Below are 15,820 nucleotides of genomic sequence, written 5' to 3' on the forward strand. Positions count from 1 at the left end.
AGATAATCTAATTCTAAAGTTTATATGAAAAAATAAAGATTTAAGAATTCTATAAAGAAGAATGATGATACTATCTTAATTCTACTAGGTGCTAAAGTATACTGTAAAGCAAAAGTAATTTTTAAAGTGTGGTGTTGGATAAAGAATATAAAGACAAGTTAACAGTCCAGAAATTGACTCAGATAGGTACGGCAAAGCAGAATATGCTAAACTGGTGTTTCAAATTGGTGGGGACAATATGCATTAATCAACAAAGTGTGTTTGGACAACTGAGTAATTAAATGGGGGCTTCACATTTTTACCCCCCAAATTCCATGTGGATCAATTATTTAAACATAAAAAGTTCCCCAACTTTTAAAAGTGGCATTAGAGAGCATAGAAAAATATATTTTATTATTATTAGCTCAAAGAGGGCTAATACTAAATACAAAACACAAAACTGGAGACATAGGGGAAATACTGCTCCACCTAACACATACACACACACACACACACAACCCCCCCCCCCAAAAAACATAAAAAATACAACCAAATCAAGGATAAACCAACGTATAGAAAGTTTAAAAAAACCCACAAACTATATATCACAACGAAGTGTGTGCTTCCTTCAAATATAAGAAAAGAACAAGCCAAAAGAAAAATGGGTAAATTATATGAACAAATAATTCACAAGAAAGGAAATACAAATGACTCTTAAGTATATGAGAAGATAATAAATCTCTTTTGTAATAAGAGAAAGGCATATTACAACGAAAATGAGATGCCATTTTTCACCTATAATATTGGAAAATAGAAAAACTTGATAATCTCCAGTTGTTGAAAAGTGTGGAAAATATTCATTTTATGTGCTGCTGGGGAAACGGAAACTTGGTACAACCTCTATGTTGAACAGCTTGACAATATCTATCACAATTACAATGTATGTGTCTTTGGACCTGGCAATTTTACTTCCAGGAATTTCTCCTATGAACTTAGTCTTTTAGGTGCTGCTCTATAAAATCAAATACGAGAAGATACTTGCACATCATTGTTAATGATAGAAAAAGATTAGAAACAACCTAAATGTCCATCAATAAAGCACTTATAAAATAAATTATGATATATCTCTAAAGAGTGATATACCTCTTTAGCATATATGTCTGCTGTTTTTCTAAAGAGTGTCACTGTGAACCGTATGAATAGTATATTAGCATTTGCACACACGTGTATGTGTGTGTGTGTGTGTTTAAAGCAGTATATGCTTATAGAATATCACAGGAATAAAATGCAAGAAACTGGCAAACCTGGCTGCCTGTACGAAGGAGAACTAAGAGGTTGAAACTAGGTGTAAAAGGTACATATTTTAAAGATTTTTACAGTTTTTGAATTTTGCAATATATGAATAAGTTATCTATTCAAAATATAATTGTTTTTAATGAGGTAATGAGGGTTAATTAAATGACTTGCAGTGCCTGGCACAACGTCACCAGGCAATAAATGGCTCTCATGTTTGCTATTATGACATTAAATAGGAATTGGATGATGATGGTGGAAAATGGAAAAATCATGGAGTCAAGTGATTGTCTATCTTGGATATGGGGGTCCCTGTCCCTAAATATTAGAATGAGCCATACGAAATAGCCAATATTTAACAGGGTTTGACCTGCAAAAAGAGCAATTTCATACAATTCAATCCCAAATTACTTTCTTCTGTGTAAATTAAGACTGTACTCGATAGTGAGAATAATGGTGGCCATTTGTTTAATTATTCCTTGCCATCCAAACCTACCTGGTTTCCAAATTTGGAGAGTGAGAATTCAGAGAATGAGTTGGAATAATGGGGATACTGAACTACATGAATCAATTTGGTTCCTGAGTTTTGGATAGCAAGTAGCTTGAACTGGATAAGGAAAAATTTATTTAACCTTTTTTTTTCAAAACTCATTTAATCCTGAGTTAGGAATACAAGAGTTTGGACATTGAAGGTTTGAATAGTGAGTGAGGGATACCTGTTTTGCAAAAGAACCTTATAGTTTACAAAGCATTTTAGTATAAGTAGCCTCACACATTCTTTAAACTTTGAAGGTGTTATCACAACACCCACCCCATTTTACAAAAGGGGAACTGTTTCTGCTTTGCAAGCCAGTGCTAACCAATGCAACACAACTGGTGTTGAGGGAATTGACAAAGACCAAGACCCACTGCCAGGGCATGGCCCCTGTTCAATGGTAAGACTATACGGTTCACATCTCTCCAAAGCAAGTACTTGTCCTTCCCACCTCCCATCTGTGAGTGAGATACCAAGAGTCCCAAAGCTCAGAAGTTATGGGTAAATTGTAGGGTTGCCACCATTTTGCATATGCTTGTAAATTCTGTTAATTAACATAAAAACAACTTTGATTTTTCCACTTAAGTTTCCCCCTCATGGTAAAACGTTTCAAGAATATGAATAGATGACCACAAATGCCTTCTGTAGGTAAAGCATAGGCAAAACCCAAGGGGGACATTGACAAAGGAAGGAAGGAAAACAACTTCTTTGATCAATTCCTAAGACTACATCTGTAGTCTTTCTACAAAAGCCACATTGTGAAGTTTCTGGAGTTCAGTTCTGCTCTTGTGTCAAAAGTTTCCATGATGATCTATGGCAGTATTGAACTGAAAAGGCATCACTTCATCCCTACCTTGTTTCACAAAGCTTGGGAAACAGGCAAGAAAGGAGGGAAAAATTAGCTGCCTTCTCAGGTAGACCTCCAGTCCTATGATTGGCCTAGGAAAAGTTTTAAAGAAATCAGGAGAAACATATATGAGATTCTCATGCACAGAAAATTTTAGTGTCAAATAGGGAATCTGCTGGCTAGAGACCAGAGTAGACCCAGGCATACAATAGGGGCTCAGTAAACATTTGTAGACTGAATGGGACCAGAATAGACCCAAGCATAGAATAAGTGCTCAGTAAAGGTTTATAGATTGAATGGGACCAGATTAGACCCAGGTATACAGTAGGTGCTCAGTAAACATTTGTGAATTGAATGGATGTGAACGAGTCCTGCAAATGGAGACAAAAAGAAAGCCAGAAACTATCCTATATTAATAGGCAGGTAGCCTTGAATTTGGGTCAGCCTTGAACCTCTTGGGTTTAGTTTCCTCATTTCTAGCATGGGATTTATTAATACTTTATTTGTGGTATTTGTTAATATTTCTATTTTGTATTCCTTCTTTTTAGAATGCTTGACTAGAAGTCCTTAGAAGTCATGCTTATCTCCCTTGTTTTATAGATGAGGACCATTTATCAAATAAAGTTAATGACATCCCTCCCCTCCCCTCATTGACAGGGTTGTTTATAATTGCAAATAAGAACATCAAATCCTTAGAGGAAAGTGCTACAGGCGCTCAGTCTATGGTGTCAAGGATGGTTAATAGCCTTCATGTTAAGTGTCCTCCCTATTCCAAGGCAACACTTGGAATTGGGATTTTATAAATGGTTTGCTCTTTCAAATTTCCAGCTTATCAAGGAGCACATCTCAAGTTGAGTAGGCTTAAAATTATTGGTTCTCTATTCAGGGAAGAAGAGACAAGATTCCCGCTTTCAAAACACCTGCATTCCATTGACAGGCATGAGACAGGGAAACAACCAAAGGATAAACCTGAAGATTAGGTAGGACGATTCAACTGATGAAAAATGCTACAAGGAAAATAAGCCAGGTAAGGAGGCAACAGAAAGTAACTGAGGTGGGGAGCCCACTTTAAACTGGCTGATCAGGTAAGACATTTTGGAGGAGGTGACGTGTCCTGAGAGCTGACTAATAGGGAGACAGCCTTGTAGCAGAGTATCCCAGGCAGTGGGAATGATGACAACAACGACGATGATGATGTTATTTACTGAGGACTTACTACATTCCAGGCTTTATTGTAACCACCAGTACCATTTTATTTAACCCTCTCAATGACCCACTGAGGTAAGGGACTATTATTATCACCATTTTGTTGAAGAAATTGAGGCACAGAAAGGATAGAAAATTGCCCAAGATTCCGTAGCTAGATAAATAATATGATAGAGCAAGTAGAGGGGCCCTGGAGAGGGACTTAATGGGTTGGAAAGCAAAAATCAGGCCAGGGCACCGGAGCTTGCGATGAGATGAAGCTGCGCAGGTCAGATCCCATAAGGCCTTGCAGGCCAATAGCCTCCCTGTGCTTAAGTGTTCTGTGCTCTCCATCCATGGCATCTGTTGACAATTGTCTGTTGATAATTTTCTGTTGACAATTTGGCAAAACAGCCTGGTCATCTCAGTGGAAATGACTGACCTAATCTTCAACCCAGCTCTTGTTAGGAGGTGACATTTCTGCAGCATGACTGTGGGCAGGGCACCAGGTCAACATGGGATCCCATCCAGCCTGGCGATTTACCCACTGAATGACCTTAGATGAGCCCCGGAACTGCAATGAATCTGTTTCTTCTGTAAAATGAGGCCATGAACACCTACCTCCCAAACCAGTTGTGAGGATTAAATAAAGCCAAGTTTGTGTCTTGCCCATAGTAGGTACTCAACAATCTCAGTTCACTGCCCTCTCTTCTTTGGGAGGGGCATGGTGGATACTTTAAAATTTATTTGTTTTCTCTTAATTATGGTTCACATTTCCAGCCACTCCCAAGCGGATTTATGAAGATCAGGACATTAGAGTTTAACCTCATCTGTCTTTCCCCCTTTCACAAGTTTGTTTCTTTTCTACCTACTCTGCTTGAACTCTGCTGGGGACAAATGATGAGGTCATGCCATCTAATAACAGTTGCTATCTCTAAGGAATGTGAGTTTTCTGTGGGCACTGAGGTGGTACCCAGGCAAAGTTAGAGAACAACAGAGACCGGGCACAGAGAAAGGTCTTGAGCCCCATCGCTACACAGTGAAACCTACTAGCCCCTTTTCACGTTTCAGGCTACTTCCGTGCCTGTGCTCTTAAATTAAAATAAATTCAAACAGCTCTCCCCTTGCCCCCTGCCTCGAATTTTCCTGACATACATTTTTTACCCATTCTAGACAATTAGGAAGGCTGTTTCTCAGGACCATTGATTCTGGGCTCCGTCCTGCACTTCATTGTGCAATCCCTCAGCCATTTCCCCCCAGACTGCCATTTCCCACCTTCCCATCTCCCCTGATTTTCAGTGTCTTGTTAAACAACAATTTCTTTCTCTTTCTCTAGTGCCGAGACTGGGAAATTACTTTCTTTAATCCTAGCCCTATTTGTACCTTTAAGGACAAGAATTTTAGAAGCATGGGTGGCTCTGAAATTGTTTTCAGTTAGGACTGCTCTTTAAAAATACTGTTTGTGTGTGTGTGTGTGTGTGTATAGTTTTTTCTTTTAATGTTCTGATAGCCGTTTCTTTTGGCTTGACTTTAGAAATCACTGTTTTCTGGACACTGGGCTGTCTCTATGCTATGTTTTTTTTACTTCTTTAAGAGTTAACTGCTTTAATTCCCTTATCATGTGGTCACGCTTACTACTTTTCCATCTCCAAATGCAATGAAAAGTTCCCTTTCGGTGTTCCAGGTTTTGCTCATTCTATGTGTGCATTGTTCTCATGGCTCAGAAGGCCTTTCTTTGCCTGCACTCAGATGGAGCCTTTCTCCAACGGCAGGAGGAGTGGAAAAGTCAGAATGAGGTGGGACAGCTTTGTTTCGGAGGCCAAATCCCTCACTCTTAAAGCACCAACTCTCCTGCAGGCCCAGGCCAAGGAGCCTGTCCTCACCAAGACTGGGTGTGCAGGGGGCTTGGGGAACAGGCAGGCCTGAGCCCTGGGAAGCACTGCTGCCAGGACCAGCTTCGCAACCTTAGGCACTGACTGATTTTTACCTGTAAAATGTGGATAATAATTCCTGTCTCATCCTTTTATTGAGAAACAGAGAAGCTCCTGGCTAGCTAATGGTGTTATGATGGTCATGGTGGTTCTGAACGGTCTCTGAATACGATTCATGACGAGTGTTCTAAGCCAGCGCTCGTCCAGCGATGGGTCGCGTGTGCTCCCAACACTTGACTAGTGGCCACGCAGCACGGGAGCTGAATCACACCTAAACTGCTCTATAGCCCGGTCAGTGGGTCGAGTCCACTGCATGAACTTGGATGTCCTGGCAATGTCCGACCGTTATAGTAGTTTTAAAGTTTTTAATTCTCGTTTTCTGGACTTATCACAAACTGGTACCAAACAGTTTGCAAATCTGCAGTGATCCAAGGACCACAGAGTGAGTAGCACGTTTTAGGCCGTGGGCCTTTTGAGGGTTCACACCATGAAGGCCCTGTGGGAAGCCCCGGAGGTTTGCCGGGATGGTTCTTTCCTCGCCGCCAACTTCAGTGTTTAGTAAGAACGTGCTGCTGGTCTGCCTGCGTGAACCGTCAGCGGTCTGCCCAGGTGCCAGCCCATAATTACGGTGGCTACCAGTGGCGCTGGTTCATCTCAATCTCTGAGCGAGGATCCTCTTCCATCCTCGGGCTTGGCTTGGCATTTAGGTAGGAAAGGGGGTTGGACTGTAATCCTTTCTCGTGCCATAAAACCAAGGAAAATATGCTGGCTGGCAGTCAAGCCTCATAAAAATAAAAAACAAACAAAAAACACCTTGGCAGGATTCCAAACGCTCACTCCAGCCACGGCCACTCCAAGAGGTCACGTCATGTCATTCTGTTGAGGGTCATTTTCCAAAGCTAATTGCTCAGTTCTTCCAGACATTGGACAAGACTCTTCTGCTACCTGTAGAAGCTACATGCAAGGACCAATGTTCTTTAGAATGTAACAATCACAGCAACAAAAATTTTCATTCGGTTGGGAAATTAAAGATACAGGATCAAGAAACATTCCCGTGAAAACTCAGTGCTTTCACTCCCAGCTGAGGACACTGCTTTTTTGAAGGGGTAGATTTATTTAACAATCACAACAAAAGGTTATAAATCGTATTGAAAACACCCAGTGACAATGATTATACTTTGTATTGGAAAGGGGGCTCCAAATATATGGCACATGCCTCAGACTCCCTCCTGCCTCGGCGGATGTCATTCATTTATCACTTCTCTTTTTTTCTCATCTATCATCTGGCTTCAGAATCTCAGTGTAGAATTCAAGGCCATGACCAATATACAGGAGTGATAAACGGAATGAGACTTACTTGGCTTCCTGGTTTAGTCATTTCAAGTTACATGTGCTCTTCACATGCATGATCGTTTTAACCCTCGACTGTGATTCAGTTCTTGTGATTCACAACGTACGTAATCACTCATGCGTGAGAAAACTGGGGCTCCAAGAAATTAAGGCAGTTATTAATCAATATCATAGAAGGAGAAAGTGGCAAAAGTGAAATTGGAGCCCCGATCCACTGCTCTAGACAGCACAGGAGGGGACTAGTGTTTATCACTTTCCTCCTGTGTGCTGGGCTCTTTTACCTCGTAACTCATCTAATCTTATAAAATGTAATTTGTGCCAACCTGTGAGACATTATTCTTCCCGATATTCAGATGAAGAAAGTGGGATTCAGAGAATTTAAACGACTGGTTCAAGGCTGTTATGGGCCGTAGGGGGGTTAGCATCTGAACCCACATTTCTCTGAAACTGAAGCACGTTTGCTTTTCTTACCCACGTGGCCTCCACAGTCCCGCCTCTGCAGAGAACACCACTGAGAGCGGGACACGGCAAGGGCACTTAGAGGAATGGTATTAATGACAGCAACAACCTGAATAGGACTTCAGCGCTCGACATTTAGAGAAACGTTTTGGTTAGCCCCACCCTGGAATATTTGCAGGGTGATAAATGATAAATGCCTGATATGATAACTATGTAGAAACACGCAAAAGTGTTTACCAAATAACATTAAGAAATTGTATGTATACTGATTACATTTATGCAGAAATTATGCATATTAGATGGAGAAAGAGTAAGGGGAAACACAAAGAAAATATCTTTTGGCGGGGATACAGGATAATAAGATGTTTTAAAGTTGCGTTAAACATAATGCTTAAAAAAAGTTTGTGTATCCAAGCATCAGGAAAAGCTGGCCAAAGAAAATAGGCAAAAATAATCTCCCATTAAGAAATGTGTCGGGCTTCCCTGGTGGCGCAGTGGTTGAGAGTCCGCCTGCCGATGCAGGGACACGGGTTCGTGCCCCGGTCCGGGAAGATCCCACATGCCGCGGAGCAGCTGGGCCCGTGAGCCATGGCCGCTGAGCCTGCGCGTCCGGAGCCTGTGCTCCGCAACGGGAGAGGCCACAACAGTGAGAGACCCGCGTACGGCAGAAGTAAAAAAAAAAAAAAAAAAAAGAAATGTGTCCTCGAGATCTGAAAGAACACATTTCCAAAACAATGAGAAGGGCATAATGGCACTTAGAGTAAAAATTAAATGCTGATTCAGAGCAAGTAGAAGTAGTGGTATTAGAATAAAAATTTGACATTGGGAAGTCTGAGTATTTTAAGTGGGAATTTTGCACACTAGAGCAATCTGGAGGCCCCATGCCATGTTTCTTTCATTTCCTTGATGCATTCAACTCTACTTCTCTTTAGATTTCATGGTGAAGTTCTAGGTAGTGACTTTGAAAATGAATCACATTTTTTTTTTTAAATACTGTAGGGCAGGTGAATTCATCCGAGTTCTATTACTTTTGGTGTGTGTATGTCATTCAAAACCTAGTCTTCCACTTACCAAGCTCCCATCCACCAACCATCCATTCAAGAGGCATTTACTGGGTGCTTATCGTGATCTAGACCTTGTGAGGCCCTAGAAATACGATAATCTGACCTTATGTTGCTCTGAGTCTAGCACAGGAGACAGATGCGTGGAGTGACAATTCTTATGCAGGACCTACCAAGAGGTAAGCAGGAGATCCTGTGTGCAAAGAACCAGGGGCACAGGGGAGGGGCAGCTGCTCCCGCTGAGAGTCAGAGAGAGATTCTCAGCGAAGGTGATGGCCGATGAGTCCTGCAGGATGAGGAGAAGCTAGCCTGGGAAAACTGGATGGAAGGGAAGGGTAGGAACAGTGTTGCAGGCAGTGAGCCATACTGTGCCAAGGCATGGAAGCAGCAGGGCATGACGAGTTCGGGGAAATGCAGGCAGTTTGCAGTGGCTACGGGATGATGTGTGAGATGGGGAAGGGACGTGGGAGGCCGGGAAGCAGCAGGGGCCCCGTCACGGAGGGCCTAGAATGCCAAAGTCAGAAGCAGAGCACTTGACGAGGGCACTAGAAACTGTAAACAAGTCCAAGTTAAGTCATCTGCTGAGACCAACAAGGATGGGTATCCTCAGGCTATTAGGAGAGGAGAAACACTCTGGGATGACCTCAGGTCCCCCGCTGAGGCTGGACAATGTTAACTGGAAGCAGACCTACTTGTAACAGTGTCTTCAACTCCCCACAAAAGGGAATGTGCCTTATCCATTCTTATAAACACCCTGGCCCTGGCCTTTTTGAGCCTGGAACATAGTAGATGCCACCCCAAAAGTCTCTTGGTTAGACGATTGACTTAAAATTTAAAAACAAAGCCAGACTACCCCAAACCTTCAAGGTATAAAGAAGTGCTGTCCCTACAGTATCCAGTGGGCAAGGATTGTCCACTCTACTGTTGATGGGAGATGAATGAAAATGGCACATTCCATTCATGGCCAAGCCAGAGGTTTCCTTTAAATGCTTACCGACAGGGTTTCTGCATTACCAACCCTCATTCTTTCTATGGGATAGGAAATGGAACAGATGTCAATTCGTTTTCAATTTTAAAGTCTTATTCTTTAAACCTATTCAAAGAAAACAGTTTCTGCACACAGTAAACATTCACGTATAAGAACTGCATATGAGAAATTGGAAATGATGGCAATTTCAAACCCTGAGTTAGAAAGGGCTTTCCCTTTGATGAAATGAAAGTCGAGAATTAAAGAAGGATGAGACTCCTGGGTGTACTGACCCACGAGAGCTCTCCTCATAACTCTGAATACAGCGGAATCTAGAGAATGACTTGATTCCACCCAAGAGATAGGACCAGAGACCTGAAAGACTAGACTCTACCCAGGAGAAAGGACCAGAGACCCTTACGAGAGTGCACTTGGCAAAGAGAAGGGAGCTCCACGTGAATTTATCTCACTGGAATCCAGCGAGGGTGGTGTTACATCCCATTTCCCAGATAAGGAAACAGGCTCAGAAAGGTCAAGTAACTTTCCCAGGGTCACAAAGCTAGCAAGTGGCTGTCCTCTGATACATCCTCTTGTTTGTCTGACCCCTTAGCCCAGGACTCAGCATGAGATGCTTCCCTGGACCATGCCATGCTCTTTCCAGGACAAAACTTTCTCTAGAACTATACCACTCAGCTAAGCTGTACGTTTTGGACCCAAACTCCTTAAACAAACTTAAAAGTTACATTCCAGCCATGTGGAACTGTCTAGTGTTCCCCCAGCCCTCCCAGCTTTCTGCATCCTTCTCTGACACTGCTCATGGCTGACCCTCTGTCTTGTCTGTCTGGGACCATCTACTCATCTTTCAGAATCAATTCAAGGGCCAGTTCCTCCTTGAAGACTTATACCTTCCACACCCACCGTCCAACAGCTTCTCCATCCTTTGTACCTGGAGTCAGACCGTGGCTTTAAATCCCTTCTCTGCCACTCACCGGCTCTGTGACTTTGGGAAGTTACCTCCCTGTGCCTCAGTTTCCCCATATGCAAAACAGGATTAACAGGAGTCCCATAAGGTTGTTGTATTAAAAAAAGACTCCCGGCAAAGAGCACAGAGGCATACCTGGCACACAGGAAGTGCTCAGTGATGTTAGCTAGCATTACGTGCGTCACTGTACCTGGACAGATTTCTCTCCCAGCACATTTTTTTTCTTTCTCCCCTACCAGGCAGTGATCTCCTTAAGGGTGTCAGAGACCTGGCACAAGAGTGGTGTCTTATAGATGCTTGTGGAATGAGCAGTGAATAATGGGCGAAGGGGATCTGGGGGGAGCTGATGAGGAGTCACGGGCAGGTCTCATTGACTTGGACTTGCGCCGATGCCTCTTCAAGGGCACCCGGCCTTCCTGTGCCCTCTTCAAGGAATACCAGGGACAGCAGGGCCTACTGCTGTGTTCAGCAAACATGGCAAAGGACACGTTCCTGAAATCCCACCCCCTTCTCCCCTCTCTCGTTCCCTCACCAGAATGCACTGACTGAGGGGCACTGTCACACCTACTTTAGAAAATGACTCCCTCTCCAGGAGACGGTGGGCACGTTTTGTGAAACACACTACCCGGCTTCCGGGATGCCTAACAGCCACTCACTCGGCAGGTCCGTTCCCAGCCCCAGCCCCAGCCCAGATAACTACCACAGGGACACTCGGTCAGTAAGCCCTGGCCTCCCAGAAGTCACCGAGGCGGCCTCCAGAGGAAGTGAGGCCACACCTGGTCAGGGCATCATCTCTGCTCGGCCACCTCCAGCCTCTGCTCCTCGGGGACCAGTGAACCAGCCATTGGCCTCCAAGCACTGTGCACCTCCAACCTTGATGTGCTGGGATGTGCCCGAGGGAACTCAGGCAGTTTGACAACTCAAATCAAATGACAACGGCTGTTCTGTGGTCACTTCGAAAGCATCAGGTCACCAGAGTCCCCAGCAGAGTGCTGCCCGCTGCACCAGCATCACCATCTGTGTTCACAAGCCCTGGAGCTGGGCTGCTGTGCTTCGCAGGCTCCTCCCTCCAAACGGGGGAGCCGCCTTGGTGGGCTTTGCACATTCCCTGAGGGCATCTGAGTTCACAAGCTCTGGAGCTGGGCTGCTGTGCTTCGCAGGCTCCTTCCTCCAAACAGGGAGCTGCCTTGGTGGCCTTTGCACATTCCCTGAGGGCAGGCTGCCCTGAGACTGATTCGGAATTTCTTGGGAATAAATGAACTTGTTCTGGCGAAGCTAGGTGATTATAATTGCTTACCTTCTGTATTGCTTAATTTCGTTTCATGAAAGACAAAGCTTATTGAAATTTCAGATGTCTGGAGTATTTAAAATCTCCATTCCTCCTTTCCAAAGCAGGACACATTGATTCTTAAAATTCTTCTACTGATTTAGAAGGCCTTGCATTAATATTTGTCAGCATAAAACGTCTCACCTCTTCTGCAGACACTGGGTGTAGTTATTGAAGTTCATTAACTCTATTTAATAGACACTTCACCTGACTTTCTGAGGCTTGAGACAAAGGCTGAGTTCCTCAGAAGGATGGGGGAGCTCCAGGTTTTAAGGCAGTTTTATAAATAAATGGTTTTTCTGACTGCTCAACTGTCTTACAAAAGTAGGTGATAAGAGTACCAGGGAAATCTTAGATTCTGGTTCTGAAATGAAGAAGTAACTTTTGTTTCTCCTTCTTAGCGACCACTGACCAGGCCAGGTCTCCTCATGGAAGCCCGTGTGTCCTGGGTTTGGCTTCTGAGTTTGAGAATCTGCTCAGCCATGATTTGCCAAGTGGCTCACAGCTGCCCGGAGGGGTTGCTGATGGGAGGTTGGCTTCTATCCTGACCGTCTTCCCGAGACCCATGGGTTCTTCCCTGGGCTCTCACGGGCCTTGCACATCCCTCCATGTCAGCACGCCTCACTGGAGCTGTAGCCGGCCTTGCCCATCAGCCTGTGAGCACCCCGCTAGGAAGAAGGCCACGTCTCCATGATGAAGGTCCAGCACCTGGCACACAGCCAGGAAGACAGAACAGGCTCAGTAAGTGTCCTGAAGCAATCAATAGATGAGTAAGTGATGGAGTGAGTGGAGGCAAGAAAGGCAAACGGCCACTGAACCAGGATGCACGAGCAGGGGAAATCAAGTAGTGTTGGGAGGACCAGGGTGAGAGAAGACAGCCAGATGCCATGCTGCTCTAAGTGGTTCCAGTATGAGGAACAATGATGGACACCCAGCAGGTGCTCAATAAATATGACAGTGAACACTAACTGAGTACTTGCTGCCCCAGGCTCTGGGCTAAGCCCTTTACGTGGATTGTCTTACTTAATCCTCCCGTGAAACCATACCAGGAGCTGATATTACTTTTGGCGAAGTACGTTAAGGACCCAGTGAGAGACGCTGACTCCCCCGTCAAGGAAGGAAGAAAGACACGACCCAATTCCTATCAATATCATTATTCTATGAAATAGTGCCATTTGCAGCACTATGGATGGACCAAGAGATCATCACAGTAAGTGAAGTAAGTCAAACAGAAAGACAAATATCACGGGATGTCACTTATTTGTGGAATCTAAAAAAAATGGTACAAATGAACTTATTTACAAAACAGAAACAGATTCCCAGACATAGAAAACAAACTTATGGTTACCAAAGGGGAAGGGGGGGAGGGATAAATTAGAAGTTTGGGATTAACAGATCCACACTATTGTATATAAAATAAACAACAAGGACCTACTGTCTATCACAGGGAACTATATTCAATATCTTGTAATAATCTATAAACAAGAATCTGGAAAAGAATATATATGTGTGCATATACATATATATATATGAATCACTTTGCTGTACACCTGAAACTAACACAACATTGTAAATCAACTATACCTCAATACAAAAATTAAAAAAAAAAACTATCATTCTACTTTCTTACTAGAAAGGCAGCAGTTTTGCCATGAAACACATAGATTCTAGAGTTCAAGTCCTGGTTCTGCCACTTGGGGGCTTAAAGCTGGGTGACTGACTTTACTTACACCATCTGTGCCAGCTCTCTTGTGGGGAAGGTACTGGTGCACGTGGGCCATTGTGACATCCAGCTACATCAGGACGTGTACATATAGCAGAGCCTGCAGCTACCGCTACTTCAGATGGTAGCCTTGGAAATGCTACTCTCTATTGCCCCAAACCATACACGGTGTCCTGTGTCATTCCCCCTCTGCAGCTGTGATGTCCTCACTCTTCATGGGCTGGAAGCAGAGAACTGCCTTGCTTACCCCAGGGTGAAGGCCACAGTTTCACTGATGACAATAAGAGCAACTAGGGGCGGGGGCCGGGAAATTCAGCCTTTATTTCTCTGTGTTAAACGCAGCTAAAAGATGTAACAAAGGATCTGTCCAAGATCTCAGCAGAGAGTTAGCGACCAAGTCTAGGATAGACTCCAAAGTCCCAGATTCCTATGTGAGGTCAGCTGAGGGTACGTAGTGTGAAAATTCTTGATCCGCCTAAGGAGAGGCATGTTCAGATGGTTTAAACTAAATTTCTCCTGGTTCCTGACAAGAAGAAATGCCCAGCAGTGTAGGGCATCCTTCTGAATTCCTGTGGCTGGAACGGCACTGCAGACCCTCACTTGCCCAGACATCGCTACCCACTCCCACTGTGCCAGGAGCCCCACGGGGGAGCAGTTCTTAATGCAGAGCCTGGAGGTTTAGGAGAACGGAGCCTCGGCTACCTTGGCTGGGAACACTCCCCTCTGGATCCACCCTCCTGGGCAGACTCTGGTTTTCCTCTGAGCAGGAACCAGGGGGCTGTTTAGTGGAGAACGCCCTGGCTCAGGGCTGCCAAAGTGGCGGGCATGCTGGGGGGGAGGCGGTGGGAAGTGAAGCTGACTCTGGCTTTTGCCACGTCTGGACTGGGCTCTGGGGCATCTAAACTGAATAGAAAGAGACTCTTCTCGCTCACCCAAGAAGGGGACACTGCCATCCTCGTGGTTAATCTTTTCAGAGGCTCCTGGCCCCGTAGCCCAGGCAGCCAGTTGCTCCAAGACCTGGCTCCCAACTAACTCTCTCTCCCATTTCTCCTGGCAACTCCCTTCATGTCCCAGCATCAACAGACTGCTTGGAATTCCATCCCCTAACTTCTGCTCCCTCTGATGGAAATGTCCTTCCTCCTCCTTTCTCTGGTTTAACTTTATTCATTCTTTCACACACTACACAGGCATTATCTCTTCCATGAAGCCTTCTCTGACTGATGCTTCTGAGATGTCTATCTTGTACTCCCATAATTTCATCTGGAAACTTCTATCATGGTATTCACCATTTTGCATATAATGTTCTGTCTTTATGGGTCTGACTCTCATAGGAGGACGTTTCTTGATAACAGGTGCAACGACTTTTGTCTTTGAATCTTCAGCACCTTGCCCAGTGCCCGGCACATTGCAATGAGGGCATGACTTGGAAACATTTGTCCAAATTATTCTTCACGTACAGAGGAGGAAGTCCGGCCAGGACATTTCAGCATTTCAATATATGAAACATGATTGTACTTAGAGGATTGTGAATACAAAACAAAATTCACAAACCTGCACTTAAGGATAAAGAAACAATAGCATAAACATTATGATGGGGTTGGGCCCTGGAGAAGTGGTCTGCTACATCACGGTGAAGGAAGCCAGCAACTCAGAGGCAAAGGAATGTGGACTGTGGCCACTGCCTTCGTGTTGACTCTGGAAGACAATGCTTGCTTTATGAAGGAAACCATATCCTCTACTTGCAATGTGATGACTGCCATTCCACACTAAAAACCAGTGTGATATGTGTTACCCTGTTAGACCAAATACGGAGGCTGTAAGCGTTATGTGGGCAGAGAGTGTTGCCTAACATTTAATTTTTTTAAAATAAAAATTCACTTTATATCCAAACCAGAAAATCTGTTACATGTTACACAGAGAGTCCCTAAGAAGCCTTAGAAATAAATATCTGTTATAGCACCGAGGTGAATTTCTTCAAGGGACTCTCTCTGGAGGGCACACTGAGCCTCCTCATAGGTGACTGGTCCCTGGGTACAGACACAGAGGCTGTGAACTCAACAAAAGCACATTGGAAACTTGAAACAATCAGAAGGGACATAGTGCCAAAGCATTTTATGAAAGAGACATTGCTAGCCTGTGAATAACTTATTCCAGGAGTCATGCAAACATAGAGAAGAAGCT

The 15,820-nt window shown here is 44.1% G+C and overlaps 1 protein-coding gene across 11 annotated transcripts in view; it reads right to left on the minus strand.

Annotated features, from left to right (window-relative positions):
- LDB2 (LIM domain binding 2) overlaps positions 1 to 15,820 on the minus strand; it is a 382,561-nt gene that overhangs the window by 54,051 nt on the left and 312,690 nt on the right. The window lies entirely within an intron of this gene.

Source organism: Phocoena sinus, chromosome 5 (genome assembly GCF_008692025.1).
Source record: "Phocoena sinus isolate mPhoSin1 chromosome 5, mPhoSin1.pri, whole genome shotgun sequence".
Taxonomy (NCBI): Eukaryota; Metazoa; Chordata; class Mammalia; order Artiodactyla; family Phocoenidae; genus Phocoena; species Phocoena sinus.